Below are 22,649 nucleotides of genomic sequence, written 5' to 3' on the forward strand. Positions count from 1 at the left end.
CCCCAATATGATCGGATATGTTCATCTAGATAACAACCTTTGAATACGATACACATAATGAGGGGACGGATGTGGGGACGATGGGGGCAATTAAGTATACTCTGGACATGATCGTGAAATTTTTTTGACTTCAAAGCCCATCTTTCCATATATTTGTTTTGAAATTCTCTAGAGGGTATTCCAAATTTTGAGTCAATTTGAGGATCTAGGAGACCAGCAGGCCAAGTGAAAATATTGCAAGACAACAATGAGCTGTACAACAAGTTAACAAGTGAACAGGTGATCAAGTGAATAAGTGAACAGATGAGCAAGTTAGCAAGTGAGCAAGAGAGCAAACGAACAACTGAGCAAAATGAGTGAGTTGAGTCATTAAAAAAAAGAACAAGTGAACATGTTACCCTAATAAGCATTATTTTCCCAACACTAATGTCTTGGCTTCGAATAATATGGAATGCCAGCGGCGTTTCACGGCACAAACTTGAAATAATTTCAATTCCTTATTTAAAACCTCTTTGACGAAATGTTGCTGGCAGAAACGCATTTTACAAGTAAGTACAACTGCCAAGTAAGAGGATACACTTCGTAATGCACAGATCATATAAGGGGCCGTCCATATACCACGTGGACAAATTTTAAGCACTTTTTGAACCCCCCTCCCCCCCCACGTGGACAATCGTGGATTTTTAACTAACCCCCCCCCCCCCCCCCCACCACTATTTTTGTCCACGTGGACTTTTTATTGAAATTTTTTTTTTCTTTTTAAAAATGATATCTATAGAGATTTTTAAAAATGGTAAATTAATAGAAGTTTAATAGTAAATTTAAAAGTGGAATAAGTAACATAAAGGTTAAAATTAAATTTTTACTATGTCCATGTGGACATTTACCTCGAACCCCCTCCCACCCCTCGTGGAAAATCGTGGACTTTTGACGAACCCCCCCTCCCCCAAAACTTTCCACGTGGTATATGGACGGCCCCTAAAGCAATTATAAGCTTCAGCAACAAACTCGACTATGTTTTCCCTGCAAGCGTACATACTGGCAGCTGTCCCCAGAAAAGTTCCGGACTTAATTGACTTCGCTGTGAAAAGGACCTCTTAAGAAATCTAGTACGCGCTAAACTTCTATCGGACTTATCATCGGACAACTCGCTGGTCCTAATAACTCTTATTCAAAGCCATAAGCAAACTATTTATCGGGATCACAAAACTTGGGTACCTCCCAAAAAAAATCAAAAAAATCTGCAGTCATAATGATACCAAAGCCTGGTAAAGACCTCACAATTCCCTCATTGTACAGGCCAATAGGTTTATTATCGTGGCTGTCCAAATTATTAGAAAATTTCAATACGCATAACACCATATCTAAGAGCACACAATTTAATTCAGGCACATCAATTCGGGTTCCGGGAAAGGCACGGAACTATCGAGCAGGTCAACCGGATAAATTCGTACAGCCTTTGCAGTGCGATATTCCTCGATGTCTTCGAAGCATTTGACCGAGTTTGGCTTAAAGGCATAAAATCATAAAGTAGATGCCAGAAAACACTCATAAGTCTTCGTGGTGAGATGCAATGCAACAACATCTAACCAGTATACCATTGAATCTGGAGTTCCACAAGGTAGCGCACTGGGCACTACTCTGTTTATTCTATACACCACAGATATTCCTACAACGAAAGGCTAATTTTGCCTGGACCGATATCCTGAACCACCCGAGATGGCCAACTTGAGCTTGTGGGGACCACCTAATAAGTCCCAACCCAGTGCCAGCATCTACGGGTGAATGTCAAACAGCTGAGACTACTCAAGCTTCGCGGTGAATGGCACGGCGGACTTGTTAAAAAGCTTCTCCCTTGGGTTCGGTAACGGAAATCTCTCTCTCCCCGCAGACTTGACACGAGAAGGTTAAGTGCAAGTCCCGCTGATAACGAATAAAACTTATAGCCCAAATAATAGGTCACTGTGATATTGAACCTCCCACATGTTTCAATTGTATCGCTATTTGAATTAATTTCGTGTTTAGCTAAAACCTGATAAATATAATCTTTCTCATCGAAAATGCAAAACCCTACATGTGCTACTGTCTGTATAAGAAAACATGGTTGATCACAGCGATTATTAGGTCGCCGGCTCGAGGCAGGAGTCACCCCAGCAGATACTACAAGGGCCACCACAACAGGCGCCCGTTCAATTGCCGCAGCAGACGCCTCGCCAAACCCCACAGCAGTCAGCGTCCCAACTACCACTGCAACCGCATGGTGTAATCCAACCTCAATATTTTGCACCGACTGCACTCCAGCAACCCGTCGCGTTTGCTCCGGACTTGTCCGCTTCGCTCCCATCGATCTCAACCAAACCGGATGGCATCGAGCAGACATCAGTTGAGATCAGCCGAGTGTCGTTGAGGGCTCCTCCGCAATTTAAAGGGCACCCAGCCGTTTTCTTCACCCTGCTGGAGTCACAGTTCGCAAAGCCTCCGCATTACGGTGGACGACACCAAGTTTCACCAAACGCTGAAAATACTGCACTGAACATACGGCAGAATACTTGGAGACAATAATGTACATTTAGCGGAATCCGCCGCTAGCGGGAAAGTATGAAGCGATAAAGAGAAAAATGATTGCCGAACATCTACCTTCAAATCAGGCGCAGTTTGCGCAATTGTTCAGGTCGTTGGAGCTCGGGGCAGCAAGCCGTCTTTATTGCTGCGCCGTATGCGCGAACTGGCTAGGGGCGGCATCGGGGAGGTCGCCTTGAAAGCCATATCCTGGGAGAGGTTGACCAAGGGCTTGCGACTTGTAGTGGCGATTACCGATAATATCGCGCTAATGGCCGACTGGACCTGGGAGTAGGGACACCACACGGTCAACGCGGTTGCATCCAGGTCTTCTCCACCATCGATTTGGCCCGCGTCTATCATCAGATTCCACTCGCGCCGAAGGATCAAGAAAAGACCACAATCATCACACCGTTCGGGCTCTTCGAGTTTAATGTGATGACATTTGCTCTCCGGAATGCATCGCAAAAGTTTCAGCGGCACATGAACAACATCCTCGGCGATCTCAATTTTGTGGCAGTGTATATCGACGACACTGATATAACAATTCTGGGACATTATATTACAGCACACGGCATTTCCCCAACAGTCGAACGAGTGAATGCGATCAACGAGTTTCCAAAGCCTACCAGGACATGCGAATTGCGTCGATTCATTGCTATGCTTAACTATTACCGTCGTTTTCTGCCGCAAGCTGCCGTCACCCAAGGTATTCTCCAAGCGCTCATTTTTGGCAACAAGAAAAATGATCAATCGCCAGTGGGGTAAACTGAGGATGCCACTAACGCATTTGAGCGCTGCAAGTCCGATTTGGTCAGCGCAACACGGTTGGCGCACCCAATAGCCAATACGCATCTCGATTTTTATGTCGACGCCAGAAATTATGCGGTTGGTGCAGCGCTCCACCAGCTCAACGGCGGACAACTGCAGCCGCTAAGCTTTTACTCCAAGGTCATGAAGGATACACAAAAGCGTACGTTACGTTAGCCATTTATAAGGCGGCCAAGTTTAATCGGTTCATGATAGAGGGACGCCACTGCAGTACAGTATGTACACCGATCACAAGCCGCTAGTGTATGCGTTTCGGCAGGATCCCGAAAAAGCATCGCGATGACAAGGGAGACATTTGTCATTTATCGCTGAATTGTGCTCCAAAATCGAGCATATCACTGGTTCCACTAACACTGTTGCAGACGCCCTCTCCCGCATCGCAGAATTTCAGCAGATCGACATGGACGACTGTACGCGCCTACAAGAAGCGGACGTCAAGCTGAGACTGGCAAATCATCCTTGCAATTGCGTAAACTCCAATTGTCAAACTCCGGCATCAGCGTGTATTGCGATACATCCATACATTCCATCGCCGATGAGAAGAACGTTATTCGACGTGCTGCATGGATTGGCCCATTCCGGCAAGCAGGCCACCGTCAAGTTTGTCACAGGACGCTTAGTGTGACCCAGCATCAACAAAGACATCGCCTCATGGGCGTCTTCCTGCATCCAGTGCCAGCGGTGCAAAATATATCGCAACAATAGAGCAGCTTTCAACAGCTTCGATTCGCCCGATGCCCGGTTCCAGGACATCAACATAGACCTGATTGGACCGCTACCCCCGTCAAATGGCTATCGCTATTGCCTGACGGTCATCGACCGGTTCAGCAGATGGCCACCAGTAGTTCCATTGACTGAAATCACGGCTGAAGAGGTGGTAAGCGCACTTCTGCACGAGTGGATCGCACATTATGGTGTGCCTGTGAGGATCACGAGCAACCAAGGACGTCAGTTCGAGTCTGGCCTGTTCAAAGAGCTATCGCGCATTCTAGGCGTAAAATTGATCGCACGCTCAAGGCAACATTAAAATATGTAACGATTAACGGGTATTCCGTTCGGAGCAGATGTTCGGGGACTGGGACGGAGTGCGCGGTTTCAATATTACTGTCTCGCGCTTAGCTCCAGCGTTAGCTGCGGTTATTCAAATTTGTTCGCGTACGAAATGATTTGGGGGTATAAAAAAAATCGATTAATTCGGTAGCTCACGTTGTCAGCTAAGTAGACAACAGGGTATCGTATCAGCAAAGGTTACCTTTCTTACATAATCTCGCATCGCTGCAAGTACTCCCACCCAACCTTGATCTCCGAAAAAACCCAGAAAAACTAATAAAGTCAGAGATCCCTCAGAAAGGTTTAGAGGTAACTCTTCAACATTCCAATACGGCTGGGTTCCAACATGATAAGAAATTAGTTCATTTTTTACAAAGCGTTGTATATTCTAAGAAAGCCTTCAAAATGTGCCGAAATGGTTAGATTCGATGTAATAGTTATTCAAGACCATTTCTAAAATTTCAATATTAATTCATTTATACAAGTTTATAAATTTACAACTAAAATCAAATGTTCTCTTAAATTACGATCATGCTAACGAGTGCGTAATGTTTGAGAAATAATAATGAGGACTGTATTAATAAGTGCGATAGTAGTTTCCCTGTTTTACTTGATTGAATGTGGGTTTTTTTTCTTTATTCTTTCTGTCTCGTGCTGTTGAACAGCCGTAATAATTGGGATGCAAGCCAGTACAATGCAATTTTAACTATCCGCAGACTTCTCAAAGAGTTGTCATATTATATATGTATATTTATGAGCTTTTCAGTTGACAATGAATATTTGGGTATATCACTTACATCTTCGCAATTCCCGAGCCGAAAGATCTTTCGCGGAGGACAGCAGTGATGATTTTGCTGTATCTAAGGTTATTAAGACATTAGATTAGGAGACGAGTGCCGACAGCTTTTGTTCTTTTGCGGTATTCGATAGCACGTAATATACAGAATTTTCGTGGTTTTGTTTTGATTCTTTTTATCGCGCTATGCACATGTATGTGTAACTATATTCTTCTTCCGGACTATAAGCATTCGTTTAACTTATCAATCAAAAATAACTACCTAAATTCCAACAAACGAAAATGTTTTCAGTATTTAATTAATTTCATCTGTTCAGCATCCATTCTTTTTCTTCACTTTTTTGTGGTTAGGCTAAGGTATATTGAGGTTTAAAATACAGGTAAGTCCTATAGGTATATGGGTTGCATTTATCTATTGGTTTTGCTTATTTAATTCATTTTTCAATTTCAATTCATTTTCTTTATCTGTTGTTAGTTGGAAAAAATTAGGAGATTTTGGGTACGCTGTTCCTAATCGGGTGCTGATGGTGGTGATTCTTGAAAATATTTCTTGAATTCCTCAATCTTCCAGCTAGGTGAAGCCGTCCACGTGTAGGCAGAATTGGTTGCCTTTATAACGGAATTATCTGAAATATTTCAGACTAAACTCAAACAAAGTTAGCTTTTAAGGGTTTTGTTACCTGTGATTGGCACACAAAAAAATGGAACAATATTTTGATCTCTACTAGTCAGGAGTTTATCACAAGAAAAGAGGTCGAATTGATTCTTCTGATTCTTCTATGTTCTTTCGGTCCTTTTTGGGTATGTAGGTACAACCGGATTCCCATCGTCTTGCTTGGACTGCGAACAATATTCAAAACTGATATCTTTAAGCTTTTAAACATAAGTGGCACCCCCGAACCGATCTGTATGCAGTGGACCAATCAAACCATCAGAAGGGAGGGTAATTCCGTATGCTGCAATACTCGAATCGCCGAGGCAGACGCCACTAAAACATATTGGCTTAATAATGTCCATACTGTGAGAAACCTAGGCTTGCCAAAACAGACGATCAAGGAAATGAATTGCGCATCAAGTTTCCACATCTAGATGGAATACCCCTACAATCTTATTCGAATGCCGAACCAATGATTCTCTTTGGAACCAACAACTGGAAGCTCGCTGTACCACGAAGGCTCAGAGAAGGAAAATGGAGTCATCCAATTGCGTCTAAGTGTATTCTCGGTTGGGGACTTCAAGGCTCCACAAGCTCCAAAACTGAATTTTCCATGCACCACTGCCAGTGCAACTGTGACGAGATTAAAAAGAGCATTAAAGAGAGTTTTTGAAACTGTTACTACAAAGACGTTTTGTTCAACATGTTCAAAAAATGAAGGACATTATCAAGAAGGACTTCTTTACGCGAGAATAATCCCACTTTTCCGGAAAGCTACAACAACGCAATGAAACGGCTAAACTGTCTAAAGGCTAAGATAAGCCTAGAACCTGAACTTTTTGGCAAATGGCGTTTCGAGTTGGTAAAATAGCTGTTTGTGGCGACATTGCTGAAATGTTCCACCAAATTCGAATTCTGGAATCAGATGCGACGCTCAACGTTTTGTGTGGTACAACAAGGAATCGCAGGCTATCAGAACTTTTGTAATGAGATCTATGACATTCGGAATATCCTGTGCGCAATGCATTGCTCATTATGTTCGCGACAAAAACGCGGAGGAATACAAGCTGCTTACCTAGGCGACGAAACTGAAGCAATCGAGGCTACCCTAAAGGTCCGAGACATACCCGCGGCTGGAGGTTTCAATATAAGGAATTGGGCTTCTAATTCACCCGAAGTCTAGAAACATTTACAGTGTGATTCCCTCGATCTAAGTCCGATAGAAGTTTAGCGCGTACTAGATTTCTTAAGAGGTCCTTTTCACAGCGAAGTCAATTAAGTCCGGAACTTTTCTGGGGACAGCTGCCAGTATGTACGCTTGCAGGGAAAACATAGTCGAGTTTGTTGCTGAAGCTTATAATTGCTTTAGGGGCCGTCCATATACCACGTGGAAAGTTTTGGGGGAGGGGGGGTTCGTCAAAAGTCCACGATTTTCCACGAGGGGTGGGAGGGGGTTCGAGGTAAATGTCCACATGGACATAGTAAAAATTTAATTTTAACCTTTATGTTACTTATTCCACTTTTAAATTTACTATTAAACTTCTATTAATTTACCATTTTTAAAAATCTCTATAGATATCATTTTTAAAAAGAAAAAAAAAATTTCAATAAAAAGTCCACGTGGACAAAAATAGTGGTGGGGGGGGGGGGGGGGTTAGTTAAAAATCCACGATTGTCCACGAGGGGGGGGAGGGGGGTTCAAAAAGTGCTTAAAATTTGTCCACGTGGTATATGGACGGCCCCTTATATGATCTGTGCATTACGAAGTGTATCCTCTTACTTGGCAGTTGTACTTACTTGTAAAATGCGTTTCTGCCAGCAACATTTCGTCAAAGAGGTTTTAAATAAGGAATTGAAATTATTTCAAGTTTGTGCCGTGAAACGCCGCTGGCATTCCATATTATTCGAAGCCAAGACATTAGTGTTGGGAAAATAATGCTTATTAGGGTAACATGTTCACTTGTTCTTTTTTTTAATGACTCAACTCACTCATTTTGCTCAGTTGTTCGTTTGCTCTCTTGCTCACTTGCTAACTTGCTCATCTGTTCACTTATTCACTTGATCACCTGTTCACTTGTTAACTTGTTGTACAGCTCATTGTTGTCTTGCAATATTTTCACTTGGCCTGCTGGTCTCCTAGATCCTCAAATTGACTCAAAATTTGGAATACCCTCTAGAGAATTTCAAAACAAATATATGGAAAGATGGGCTTTGAAGTCAAAAAAATTTCACGATCATGTCCAGAGTATACTTAATTGCCCCCATCGTCCCCACATCCCTATGTGACAATATTGATCATGTTTCCGTCCCCTCATTATGTGTATCGTATTCAAAGGTTGTTATCTAGATGAACATATCCGATCATGTTGGGGAAAGGTGTGATCACGTACCCTTTTGCCTCATTATCACAGATGTTGCTGTGCACGTATGAAAGGTCTCACACCCAAAGTATTCAAAGATGGTTATCTTAGAGGAACATGTCCGATAATGTTGAGGAATAATGTTTTCTATGATTGTAAAACTAATTTAGAAATCAAAAGAACCCCAATAAAATGAATCTTACAAGTTAATGATTCTCAGATGTGGAATATTTTCAAACACACATTTTTGTTTCCGCCCCAGAACATTTAACAGGTAAACTGTCTAAGATTCTGTCCTTTCCACAAATGAGTCATAAACATGTCATAAAAGGGATTCAAGCAAGAGCTACCCGAGCTACAGATTCTTACTAAAATCAACATTCGGACTACCATTTGGATATGACTCAGGATTTGCTGGATTTGCTATGAAGCGAAAATTCGATGATCTCAAACAAGTCAAAAATCATACGAATTTATAATTGGAGGAAACTTTTAAACCCATTACTGAACCCTTAAATGATCTTAAGAAAAATAAAAAACAAAAGATCTCTAATGTAAAAGATTGTATAAAAGTAAAGCGTGAATTTAAGCAAATTAAAAAATACGATGATGATGAGAGAGAGCTTGACGATTTCTAATTTACAACTAATGAGAAAGATCTGCAGTCTAATCGAAATATAACTCCACCAAAGTCTTGCGATGATAGTGATTCTTTTCGCAGACGAATATATAGGAAGATATAGAAGATGAAAAAAGGAGTCGGAAAAGAGTGAAGAAGAAGGGACAACACCTTTACCAATGGATACAGGAGAAGCCGATATGGGTGTGGATGCAGAGCTAGAAGATAATAACACTAGTTATAGTTATGATTTTAATATCAGTAATTTGACCAGAGGAAATGTGTTGGATAAAGGTTATGGACCTACAAAAACTGCAAACAATTAATTAACTTTGGGAGATAAAGAATTAAAAATTAAAGATAATAAAATAACATCACTTCATCATCATGTCTGTCGACCAGTTTGAAAATTTTTCTGTTGATAGGGAACGATCAGAAAATTTGAAAAGACGTGTTAAGTCTACCGACGGTATTCTAAATGCTCAAAATAAACGTACCAAAAACGGAACTAAACCTTTAGACAAAAATGATCTAGCAACGAAACAATATACTGATGAGATCTCGGAAAGTTGGGAGAAATTCACAAAAATTTCAAGCCTAGAGAATAAAATTGAATTTTATAATAAGAGGGCAGACAGCGCTGACCAAATTTTTTGCTAAAATTCTGGAAAAGATTAAAACCATTGAGGACTATATATTTAAATATGTAAAAAAAACCGATATCATTACCGACCATCTCGGTATAAACGATCTGTGGCAAGCAGATTTGGCTGAAATGGGAGCCTTTTCAAAATCTAATGATGGGTACCTATACTGGTTGACTGTTATAGACACATTTTCGAAATATGCTTGGGGTGAGGCACTTAATCAAAAAATGCATATTATGTTTCTCGTGTCATAGAACACCAAAAAACCTGCAAACTGATGATGGCACTGAATTCTTTAATTCGAAATTTAAGGTGCTGATGAAAAGTTATAGGATAAATCATTATTCAACCTTCAGTACTCTTAAAGCATCTGTAGTTGAACGTTTCAATAGAACTCTTAAAAAATTAATGTGGCGTGAGTTTAGTTTTAATGGAAAATATAAGTGGATAGATATGTATAAGCAATTAATTAATAAATAGAATAATAGAGTGCATAGAACAATAAAAATGAGTCCAGGTAATGTCAATTCTTCCACTGAAAAACAAATATTACAATCATCCTATAATCACCTGAAAATATTTGTTGCGAGTAAATTCCGTAAGGGGGCCATGTTCGTATTAGTAAATATAAACATATGTCATGAGTTTACCGTTAAGCTCTTTTTTATAAAAACCCTAAACTCTTTTTTGTTAACTCTTTTGAAGTTATATAGATGAATTCTTTCATCTGAAAAATCCGATGTACCAAATTTTTCTTCAAGATCATTACGAATACCTTTATAAAAATCCTCAGTTTTTATTGTATAGATAAATGAATCAGAATCCATATAATTTAAGAATAACTTTTCCTGAAACTTTGGCTTCATATATTGATAGTGAAAATCATACATTTTCTTTCGATAAGTCTAATACTGCAAATTCTAAAAACATTGCATAGAAATTATCATTAATTTTAGTTGCACTATGAAAATTTGATTTTGAAATTAAAGTTTTGGCACAATATGCTTTTCGTCCAGTCTTGATGCTATTCGGAGCTTCCCATGTACTAACAAGCTTAATATTTACTTGTAAGATGCGTTTCTGCCAGCAGCATTACGTCTATGTGGTTTTCAATGAGGACAAGACATCTATTATTTAGATTGTTGGGATGCAGCATCTTTATAAGAATGTTTTGGTTTTGCATAGGGTTTTGTATTGTTGTATTTATGAAGGACATAAAGTCCATCATACTTTGTTGTAAGGCCAACGGCTTCGATGTTATTGGTTTTTTGTCATATTGCTTGCTGAGAGGTTATTATATTCGGCTGTGGGATCAACGTAGGATTTTGTAGTCCTTTTTTCAGGGTACTGGCGTATGCTATTCTCACATTTGAGGGCCATATAAAGGTCTGGTTGCTTTCGCAATGAAAATGTCAGGAATCAACGTAGGATTTTTTAGTCCTTTTTCAGGGTACTGGCGTATGCTACTCCCACATTTGAGGGCCATATAAAGGTCTGGCTGCTTTCCCAAAGAAAATTTCAGATGTGGTTTGAGATTGCACGCCCTCATATTGTGTATTCTGCTCGTTGAAGCCGATTCTTCAGCTCTTTATAGACTCGGCAGCCTCTGTAGTTTGCGGTATGGTTTTCTCAACAGTTAGCGCATTTTTCGTTTTTGGGTCTTCTTTGTTTGCAGGGCATAGTTCAAAATTGTGGAAGCCTCACAAGCTATGCAGACTGACCGAAGTCCGCAGTTGTCCAGGTTCGGATTGAATATTTTCAACATCCGACAATAGGGTGAATTTCTTGTTATTATAGATGCCCTTAATTGTTCAACGCCTTTATTGGGCAGCTTATTTTCAGTTTATTTCGGACCATATTATTTTGTAGGTTAAGCTTTCGTTTGATTTGGATGTAACGATCCAGGCCACTCTGTGTAGCCGGATCCGCTGGTGTTTTGTTATAACCGATATTGTCCCTCGTACTTACAATTGGTTTTTGTGTCTTTAATCGGCACTGTATAAGTTGACAAAGCTTCTGTTGATGTTGTTGTTGCAGTTTCTGCGGTTGCAGAAATTAATGAGGTCACTGCGCTCTTGGCTGGTGAGCTATGACTCGAAACTGGTGGTGGTTCTCTACACTGCAAGCTCCATGCTTGCTCCACCATAACTCCCACAAGGTGAGGAGGCGGTAGAACAAGACCGCGCTTTTTCACTGTCAGTGGTCAGTACGCCTGAGTTGCTCGTTAAATACCTTTTTCTACTTCTTTATCACGGGTTGAGACATATGAAAGATAACCGTTTCCCTGGTTTACGGAGATTCTGCGCTTTTACTTGATTGCCCTCACCCTGAATCCTTTAAACCCGTGTACGGTAACGGGCCTGAGGATGCTTAGCTTGGCCGATGGCGGTATCAACATCCTCCTGCTCTACAAGATCAGGCGCTGCATCCTGGAAGGCTCGGGGGAAACTCGTATGCCGCCATTGAGGCGATAACGATGACCGTTCTCCGGCCACTCTACTTCTTCACCCACCTGTACTACACAGACACTCTGTCGCTGACCATGTTGCTCCTATTCTGCAACTATTGGCAGCAGAAGGCTCATCTGCCGGCGGCGGTCTTTGTGTGCTAATGCGCCAGACGAACATCGTGTGGGTTTGCATGGTCACCGGGATGACAGTGCTGGACACGTTAGTCCACCAATGCATCCGCACTTTGGTCGTTCCCAAGGACAAAATCCGATTGATGGTCGAAGAGTTGTGGATGCAACTCTTTAGCAGTCCCCAATTCCGGAGCATCTGCTTTCTGAGCATTTTGGCCAAATGCTACGCTACGATCAATCCGCCCGTCGTAAAGTTCCTGTTCATTAATGGCTCTATTGTGGTGGGCTTTGGAACATACAACACCATACGCCAGTTACGTTCGGCAGCGGACCTAATTCGTTGGTTATGCTGATAATACTGGTTCTGATACACCTGATCACCGAGATGCATCCATATCTGCTAGCCGACAACAGACACTATACCTTCTACTTTTGGAGCCGACTTTACGGACGATTTTGGTGGATTCGGTACGCCATGGCTCCAGTCTACCTGCTCTCCATTTGCGTGCTCTTCTGCGGACTGCGTCCTATGCCGGACAGCTTCCTGTCAATCTTTTCCTGGTGCTGTGCTTCCAGCTACTCTTAGAGCTGCGCTACTTTCTGGTGCCCTACATCGTCTTCCGGCTGAACAACGCGGCACACTTGCAAGGGCTGCGCCGAGTGGCTGGGGAACTAGGCTTCTTAATGTGGCCACATTTTATGTGTACTTCACCAAGGAGTTCTACAGCCAAAATTACCGCGGTCCTCAAAGGATAATTTGGTAGTTCCTTTAAGCTGCATTCCTTTGGAACTAAAAACCTAGATTGGAAGTCATTTACGTTTTCGGCATTTAAATACTATTTTTGATGGCCGCTCATTAAGCTAAGTTTTATTCGTGGTACTTCTTATTTATAATAATTTGTCACTTTTTTAATTCATAGCACTAATTATTTCTTAGACTGCTCCAGTATTATGTTATAACTTATTTTTTGGTGTTCTTTTCCGGAGCTCGCGCAAAACACGTCCGCTCTCTCCGGCAGTTGGCGGAACGATATGCGTCTCATTTTTGACGAAATGGTCTCGAAAAACGAGTCGATTTAGCCATGTCCGTCTGTCCGTCCGTTTATCCGTTTCTACGCAAACTACTAGTCTCTCAGTTTAAAAGCTATCGAGATGAAACCTTTCCAAAAGTCTTATTTTTATTACAGGTAGTAATAATAGTAGTATAAGTCCGGATCGAACAACTATATCCTAAATCCCCAAATTTTTTTTTTATGTACAACAATTATAACTTGTTTTTTTGACATACAAGGTGAGTTCCAAAGTAAACAGGACTTTAAAAAAAAGACAGAACATATAGTTTTTTCGGCAAAATCAATTTATTTTTGCACGGTCCAAAAGCATGTCGAACGAGTGTTTTAGCTCGTTGCCCGGTATGGCCGCCAGTATGCCGGTGCAAGCCTTTTGAATGGCCTCTACGTCTGCACAACGCTTTCCTTTCATCGGCAAATGCATTTTTCCGAAAAGGTAGAAGTCGCACGGTGAATACGGGGAGTGATTGATGGTTAAAATGTGATTTTTGGTCAAATAGTCGGACACAAGCGTCGATCGATGAGACGGCGCGTTATCGTGCAACAAATGCCAACTTCCATCTTCGCCATATTCGGGCCGAACACGTCAAATACGGCGCACCAAACGCTTCAAAACTCCAAGGTAGAATACCGCATTAACGTTTTGGCCGGGTGGAACAAATTCTTTGTGGACAATACCCTTGGAATCATAAAAACAAATCAGCATTGTCTTCACTTTTGACTTCTCCAGGCGCGATTTTTTGGATTTCGGCTCGTCCGGCGCCTTCCATTCAGCACTCTGGCGTTTCGTTTCGGGATCATATTGAAAACACCACGTTTTGTCACCAGTCACAATCTAGTAAAGGAAGTTCGGGTCTTTTTTTGCCTCTTTAATGATGTCCTGTTGAATTCTGAGCAATTTTTGGACGTCAGTCAATTTGTGCGGAACAAACCGTGCACACACATTTTGTAATCCCAAATGTTCGGTCAAAATGCGATAAATCAATGTTTTGGAGATGTTCAATTCTATTTCCATGAATTTCAATGATGATTTCGGCTGATTTTTTATGAATTCACGCACAGTTTAATTGAAACCACTCGTGCACTCTGCTACGGGATAGGCAATCATCGCCATAAACTTGTTTTACCAATTGAAACGTTTCGGTAAAAGTTGTACCAATTTTAAAACAAAATTTAATGTTGGCTCTTTGTTCGAAGCTCATTTTCGCACCGATGACAAAAACATACTGACACTTAAAACGCAATAACCTCACTTTCAATAGATGAAATGTCATGAAATTTTTACTGGAAGTCAATAAACGATAGCAGATTCTAACGCACCAGTTGACATATAGATGGCGCCACTAGAGGGCGCTAGATTAAAAAAGTCCTGTTTACTTTGGAACTCACCTTGTACTTACTTCTTCTCTTGGAAATATCATTCTTTTAATATTTCAGAATTTCGCACACAAATCAAGTCAGGAATTCTAGAATTCATCTTGTCCTCTAATTGGGCCTTATCTTTTGTATATATAGTTTATTCTGAAAACCGTTAAGTTTCTGTAAGTAGTCGTGTTCCGTGTTGTAGTTAAATTCTTTATTTAAATTGTGTGTTTTCCCTGAAAATAGCTTGTGGTGCATGTTTAGTAACGGAGTGTATGTTCTGTTATAGGTGGTTACGTTTCTAATAATATGTCTTCATGATTACATTCCAGCCTTTCGCCTTTCTGTTTCAGATGATAATTCAGTAAGCGCTGCCAGACTTATAGAATTTTTCGATCATTGTTAAGTTAGTCTGGCCATTTATAGTATATTTATCCTTGTGAATTATTTGTAATGATCGTTCCGGAATTTCGGTTTTTTCATGTTTAGGCTTAGGTTGTCTTTCATCACATTTCATTATCACATGAACTAATTATTTGCGTGATCTTTTGCTTCATATATGAAAAGTAAATGGTTCTTTTCAGGTGGGTTAAAGTTTCTTCTATTCCACGATGATTACTCTTCTGATGGTAATCCCTAAATACCGTCTCTTGTTACACCTGTCCAATTTGTGGTCCTTAAAGTTTTGGACGTAAACTTTTTTATCGATTCAAAAATTGTGTTGGATGCTAGGATTGCATGTAAGCTGTTCGGTGTTAGGATTTCTTTTAATATTTCAGTTATAGTTTGAAGATTAAACATTACTTTCGCCACAGTGCGTCATTAACCGAGTCAGAGGTGTGTGACGATTTGAAGACCAAGTGTAGGCCAGCATTTCTTTTTCCACCGTAGAGTATTGTTCTTCTCTTTTGTTGAGCGTTCTACTTGCGAATAAAACCGGTCTATCTGAACAAATGGTTCCTCGCGACAAGAATATGAATGGTTTCCTAAAATGGGGTATTTTAGTAAAGGGTCGTTACACAACAAGGTTTTACAAATTTTGAAAGATTTTGTAAATTGTTCCGTTAACAGTACCGCGGCTTTAACTTTTAACTGTTGCGTCATGGGCTTAGTAATTTTTGCAAAGTCCAAAATGAACTTTCTATAATAGCCCAAAAGACTCAGGAATGATTTGATCTCCCTCTTTTTTATGTTCTTGGTGTTGGCCGTAATAAATTTGTAGTGCCCCCCTTGTGCCGTAAAGGCAGTTTTGGGTGTATCCTGGGTTCCATCTCAACTTTATGGTACCCCTTAGCCAGATCTAGGGCCGTGAAATATATTTGCTATCATTTACTATTTTCTAAGACTAAAACTACTGTTTCTAAAATCGAACACCATCCTCAACTTTTTTTTTTAGAAGCGTCCAGTTTCTTGAAAACATGTAATACTGGAAGACTCCAGGGCGAATGGCTGTGCTTAATGATATTTTGGTCTAGAAGTTTGTTTATGTCTTTGAATTTCTGCTGCTTCCCTGAGGCTGAGTCTGAATGTTCTACAAATGTTCTCCTTTTAAAAAATTACCTAAGTAAATTAAGGTATTTTATTGATTTGAAAACTTTAAAATTATATATAAAAGTGTTTTAAATGTTAAAAGGGTATATTGAACTCGGCGAAAAAACCGTAACAGGTAGAAGAAAGCGCTTCCGACGCCATAAAGTAAGTATAATATATATGTTCAATAATGTTTTCTGAAATATATTGCTTTCGTCTTTACTTATTGACTTTAAAAAAGGTTTGCCACGCCAACACAGGTGTGGCGCCCACAGTTTTAATGCTAGAATTTTAGCTGAAATGGTTTGGTCTCGTACTTACCTATTAACGGGTATCTAATAGTCGAGACTCCAAGTTTAGCGTTCTTCCTTGTTTTTTAACTGAAAACAAGGAAGAACGCTATAGTCGAGTACCTCGACTATCATATACCCGTTACTCAGCTAAAGGGACCAAAGGGAAATGGAGATATGCAAGCAGCAAAGCGAGATTAAAATGCGCCACCTACCGGCGGTAGACAGATTTAAGCGTTATGGGCGTTAGAGTAAGCGTGGCAAATTTTTTTTTGGGTTTTAGTTAACATTTTTATTCTAGCATCAAAAACAGTTTTGGGCGGTTTGTGGGCGTTAGAGTGGGCGTGGCACGCTGCTAAAAGAAACTTGCGCTGCGTAAGAAGCTCAGGAATCTGCACGCCAAATCTCAATAGCCTAGCTCTTATAGTTTCCGAGATCTCAGCGTTCATCCGGACGGACGGAAAGACGGACAAACGGACATGGCCAGATCGACTCGGCTAGTGATCCTCATCAAGAATATATATACTTTATGGGGTCGGAAACGCTTCCTTCTGCCTGTTACATACTTTCCGACGAATCTAGTATACCCTTCTACTCTACGAGTAACGGGTATAAAAATAACTAAATCTGCATATGCATTTACGTATTTTTAAAAAATGAAAGGAAATTAAAAACTCCCATTTTATATTCCCTTAGAAAGGCCTATTATCGGGGGTGCCACAGCCATGTCTATATCGACTGGGCTGTTAATGATGTCACGAACTGCTACACCGGTGTGATGGTCTTGCTCGAATATCGTGATGCCTATCCATAATAACCGAGAGATATTCGAGTGCAACAACAAGCTTATACCGGAGATACAGAATGTTACCGGCCCAGTACATTTTGAAACGTCGTTTACATAAATTCATCGGTTGGATCCGACACCAATCAATTATTAACCGTAATCGTGACACGAACTTCAAATTAACTGCGACATTTATAATTAGTGTATACACACCAAGGGAAGGCAGAATCTGACAAATAGATTCTTGCGAAGACACTTCGCGTATTGGTGTTAGTGTTTCGTGGCAAAAAAAACCAGAAAGAACAAAACTGTTATCTGATTCCACGGTTTGCCTTTCTACCAACTAAGGCTGTGAAAGCGGCATAGCTTGCGAAAGCAAATAAATTTTCCCCCAACCGGCAGAAAAGCTCACAACCGACATCCATTTCACGAACACGTAAAAATGTTTGTACGGGGAGATGATACTTGCAAAAAAGATCGACCCGGGAAAGACATAATATGGGTTCAGTGTGATAACTGGAAAACCTGGTACCATTACTCTTGTCGGCGTGAAGAAAGCGAAAATAACATTAAAGGCTGGGCCTGCTCTCCTTGCGAGAAGGGTGATACCGACATCGTGAAGACCAATACAACTGCACAGCAAGGCTCCGCCGCGCAGGGATTGCAAAAAGAGCCGAAAATGAGTTTACAAGAAACACCCAGTATAAACATGTCAACTAACGATCTTATGTTACAGATGCTAGAGGAGCAGAGATGTATTGAACAAAAATATAATATTTTGTCGCGCCAACACGATTCCAACATGACATGGACAGACACGACAATGGGCCCCAGCTGCGTTCTGTTGCCGGCTTTTCAAATGTCGAAAAAATGCTTCGACTTCAAAAGTGTCATAAAGGGATAGCGTACGATCTAGACCGAGACAAGCTTTTGTTGCCAACCATGGTTCCCATTGTTATAAGCACATTAAAAACATTTTTGGTCGTCCAGATCAAATTGTGGATCGCCTAATTGAGAAAGCTAAATGAATTTCGGTAAGCAAGGACAGGCTTGATTCACTTATCGACTACGCCCTTGCTGTTCGCAACATCTGTGATACCATGGAGGCCTGCCAACTTGGTGCACATCTGAACAACCCTATGCTTGTTCGTGAGTTGGTTGACAAAGTTGGAACGAACTGATTTTGTTGGTCTGCTCGCTACGAGATTCGTGCGGCTAGCTCAGAAGATTGTTTGTTCGTCCCACCAAATTTATAAGACGTGAACGCATAACAGTGGGTTTTATTCTCTTGTTATTAATACAGCGGGTGCGTGGCTGGGCTGGTCTCGGTGTTTCCCTACTCTGGTTTCACGGACTGCTGATGCTCCTCGTCCTGGCTTGTCGATGCGTTGACTTGGCGACCGCTGGCTTCTGTGTCGCAGGCTGCTCGTAGTGGCTCGCCGACACGCTGACTCGGGGTCGCTTGTCGCACCTTGGACTCGCAGAGAGTTCGGCCTTGCTGACTTAGGGAAGCGTCACCGTTGTCAGACTAGGGTGAACAACGATTGCTCTCCAGGCAACGCCTTTCGAGACAGTCAAGGCTAACGCCAGGAAGTTGCCTAGCCGCTCACTTTGCCTCGCGCTCGAACCGGCTTCACCCTAATGCTTGACGTCCGCGACGTTCCTGCGCTCCCCAATGAGCTCCGCGCGGCGATGGCGACGTGGCTGCCGGTGATGTCTGCTGGCGTCGCTGCCGATGTCCACTGCGCTGTTTCTTGTCTCGCGTGTCTTTGGGCAACCGCCGTTTCGGGACTTGCCGAATCGCAGGGCTTCTCCAGGACAACGCCTCTTGAATGCCTCAACGGGTCGATCGCTCGCCCTTCCTGACTGGTAGCTTGGCGTTTCTGGCCCTCGGAGTTTGAGCAGTTGCTGTTCGGGGACCTCGCCGGTAATCGCAGGGCTCTCCAGGACAACGCCTCTTGAAACCACAGATCGATCAACCGTTCGGCCTTCGCGCCAGGTCCTGCTTGGTCGGGCAAGGTACACTGGGTCTTAGACAACTTTCCCCCCGAGCTCACGGTTCCTCGTCGCAGGTCTTTTTCGCTTGCCTCTTACAGACCCGCCGGGCGATTCGCCAGAGTGTGGTCGAGACAAAGTTGGGAGCCAAACGCCTTGACTTAGTCGTGTGATGTCTTTCGGACCTCAGCCACCTGTGTCTCAACTCGGAGATTCCTGATGTCCCAATCCCGAACGTCTCGACGTAGCGATCTTGCTCCTTGTAGGCTTCCCACGGCGCTGCTTCCGACAACTCGCCTTGTTGTGGCTCCCTTGTAGTTTACTTGGTTGACTGACTGTTTACTTTGGTATTTTGACTGATCTTGATGGTTTGACTCCTCGTGATCGACTGATCAAGCTGCCAGCGCTCTGCGGCATTTTATAGGGCCTCCGGGAACCGTTATTATTTCACGGCCCGCTGAATCTTTCCACTCCGGGTCCAAAGTCCGTGGCTTCTGTTTACGCACCGCTTCCAACCGAGGTTCTGCCCAATGTTGCCGTCCCGCTGGTTCCCGTGATGCACGTGGCACGCCTGTGTGCCGCTCCACTGCCGAGATGTGGCCCATCTTCTCCCGGTCCAAAGTTCACGGCCGAGTCCAAAGTCCGGTGGAGTTCCGTTATTTCGTTTTGCACACGGCACTCTTGCTCTACCCGCCAAGTCTCCACTCTCTCATTCTCCGCACCTTGGTCTCCAAACTCTCTCATTCTCCATCGTTGGTCTTCAAAGTCTCTTATTCTCCCACATTGGTCTCTAAACTCTATTCTTATCCAACCTTGGTCTCCAAACTCTCTTCCTCTCCAACCGCTTCTCGCCGCGCCGTTACTACGTGAATTCGCCGCGTATCTGGTAAGCGGCCGGCCGGCCGTTGCTGCTGCTGCTGAGATTTGTGCGGAGTTATTCAACTTCTCACAAACTTCCAAATCAATATAAACTGATCTGGGCAATGCACCCAAAAGACGGAGCCATAGCAAATGTAAAAGCATTTAGCGATTGGATGTATAAGATCGTAGAAGCAGCGTCCACACACGTTTCAACCTCATACTCAAGGACGAATAATGTACATACTCATACCGCCTACAATGATGTAAAGCCGCAACATGCGGAATCGGAGGAGCACCCACACGTATCCTACCGATCCGAGAACTCACCTTGCTTCTTATGCCGATGCGCACAGCACCAAGTCGCTCAATCTGAACAATTCAAAAATCTCTTGCGAAGGAAGGCAACAAGCTGAACTTCACTTTTCAGAATTATAAATGCAACTGACAAGAAATGCAAGAGACAAGGAAAATCGCGCGCTTTCTTGCATGTTCCCTTTTGCTTTTATTATTTGTTTGTCAAGAGAACAGTACCGAAAAATTTTTGTTGTACATTCCCATCAAATTAAACCTGGATGCACTGTATTGAAACACATCTAGAAGGCACCACAATAGACTGCAGCTATCACGAACATGAATGATTTTTACCTCGTTAAGGTGTTTTTGTTTGATATCAGAAGTTTTGGCTTTAGACATCAATCACATAATTCATCTTCATACGGCTTCCATTTTTTTAATTTTTACTTTTACTTTCACCGATCTTTTTCCCAAACGAATTAAAATTGTTGCCGTCTTTGTATGCAATCCTTTTAGGTTTTTCAATATCATTTGATTGTTGTAACACTAGTTATGATCGGACCATCATAGCAGTGATGCAGTGGGCTTCGTCACAAAGTAGACTGCGTTCCAAGTGATGTTTGAAAAGACTGCATTTAAGTTTTCGTCAGAAGTTTTTTACGCAGAGAAGGAATTAAAGTCGTTTCGACACAGTATATCAAACGATATATAGCACAAGCCTTTTGCTTTTGTAGTTTACAAGTTACGGGTGTACTAAACACAGCTACTTACAGCTGTTTTTCTGTCAAACTAACGAGTTTTTCCAAAAGTGATAAAACTAAAGATTCTCATATTAAGTTGTTTAATATCATCTTAAATTTCCAGGAGCTTCAAGTAGAGTTTGGACAGGCACAAAAAAGGTCAATGTGCAGGCAGTGTTAGATGTTCTGAAGAGGTAAATGTGGCCTTTTTTGTTGATAAATAACTTTGAAAGGAGACTGTTTACTACAATGTGTCGCGTGTCAAAAGCTAAGGAATCTCAAGGGCTATGCACCTTAAAATTTAATTTAAAATCGTAAAAGCCGTTTTTAAGAAATCAGGAAAAAAAAAGAATATCTAAATTAAAAAAAAATACTTTATCCTTAGTTTTTAGCGGATGGTATTTAGACAAATCATGTTAAAAGGCGTACAAAACATTTCAAAATACCTTTCTAACTACATATAGCAACAACATATTCACAAGTTACGGGTGTACAACATTTAGCTATTTATAGATGTTTTGTCGCCAAACTAGCTTGTTTTTCCAAAAGTGGTGGAAGAAAAGTTTCTTCTATTAAGCTAGTTAAGCAACATCTTAAATTTCCAGGACCTTCAAATAGAGTTTAGATACGGCCAAAAAACTGGTAAATGTGCCCATTTTTGTTGATTAATTACTTTGAAACGAGACTTTTTACAACTATGTGCCGCATGTCAAAAGGTAAGGAATCTCAAGGGCTATACACCTTAAGATTTGATTTGAAATCGTTAATGCCGTTTTTGAGAAATAATAAAAAAAGTTTAAAGCATTAAAAAAAACTTTAGACCATTTTTTTTTAACGGTAGTTTTTACCGCCCAGTACATTTTTAAACCTCGATTGATTTACATAAATTTATCGGTTGGACCCGACACCAATCAAGACATCTCGCCGACAATCGAGCGACCATACAGTTACAGTGCGATCTTCAGTAGAAAAGGAAGATTTTTTAAAGCTCTTTATTTTATCTTGCCTTTTTTATTTGATTTTACTAATTAAAACATCGGATTTTAAAACAGTGCTATTGGAAGCTTTCATTAAGGGGTCGGCTGTAACATTCTTTAAAAAATCGTAATATAGGAGAGCACAAAAAAACAACCAAACACCACAAGTGGCTGGGTCTGAACAATAAAGTTCAATATTAAACATAGTCTAGTTCCAATCGCGGGTTCACTATTATTTGGTGCTCGACTGCGTCTTAAGAATAAGAAAGTTCCGCAGTCCCTTGCACTAACAAATAGATTCTTGCGAAGACACTCCGCTTATTGGTGTTCGTGTTTCGTGGAAAAAAACCAAAAAGAACAAAACTATAATCTGATTCCACGGTTTGCCTTTCTGCCAACTAAGGCTGTGAGTAGGGGCATAGCTTGCGAAAGCAAATAAATTTTTCCCCAACAGGCAGAGAAGCTCACAACCGGAATGAATTTCGCGAACACGATAAATTGCTTCCACGGGGAGGTGATACTTCGGTATGCCATGATCGACCCTGTAAAGACATAGTATGGGTGTTCGTACCCAAAGGTACTCAACATGACCACACCCAACAAATCAAGCAGTAGCCAAGTTGGGAACAGTACCAGGCGCTCAGT

At 41.5% G+C, this 22,649-nt stretch overlaps 1 protein-coding gene, 1 long non-coding RNA gene and 1 pseudogene across 23 annotated transcripts in view; 2 read left to right on the forward strand and 1 right to left on the reverse strand.

The window, feature by feature from the left end:
- Nipped-A (Transcription-associated protein Nipped-A) overlaps nucleotides 1–22,649 on the forward strand; it is a 509,451-nt gene that overhangs the window by 178,723 nt on the left and 308,079 nt on the right. The gene's annotated exons all lie outside the window — the stretch shown is intronic.
- LOC139354934 (uncharacterized) overlaps nucleotides 1–22,649 on the reverse strand; it is a 154,053-nt gene that overhangs the window by 85,888 nt on the left and 45,516 nt on the right. The window lies entirely within an intron of this gene.
- On the forward strand, nucleotides 3,791–15,394 carry LOC139354893 (dol-P-Glc:Glc(2)Man(9)GlcNAc(2)-PP-Dol alpha-1,2-glucosyltransferase-like; annotated as a pseudogene).

This window comes from Drosophila suzukii, unplaced genomic scaffold (genome assembly GCF_043229965.1).
Source record: "Drosophila suzukii unplaced genomic scaffold, CBGP_Dsuzu_IsoJpt1.0 scf_4, whole genome shotgun sequence".
NCBI lineage: Eukaryota > Metazoa > Arthropoda > Insecta > Diptera > Drosophilidae > Drosophila > Drosophila suzukii.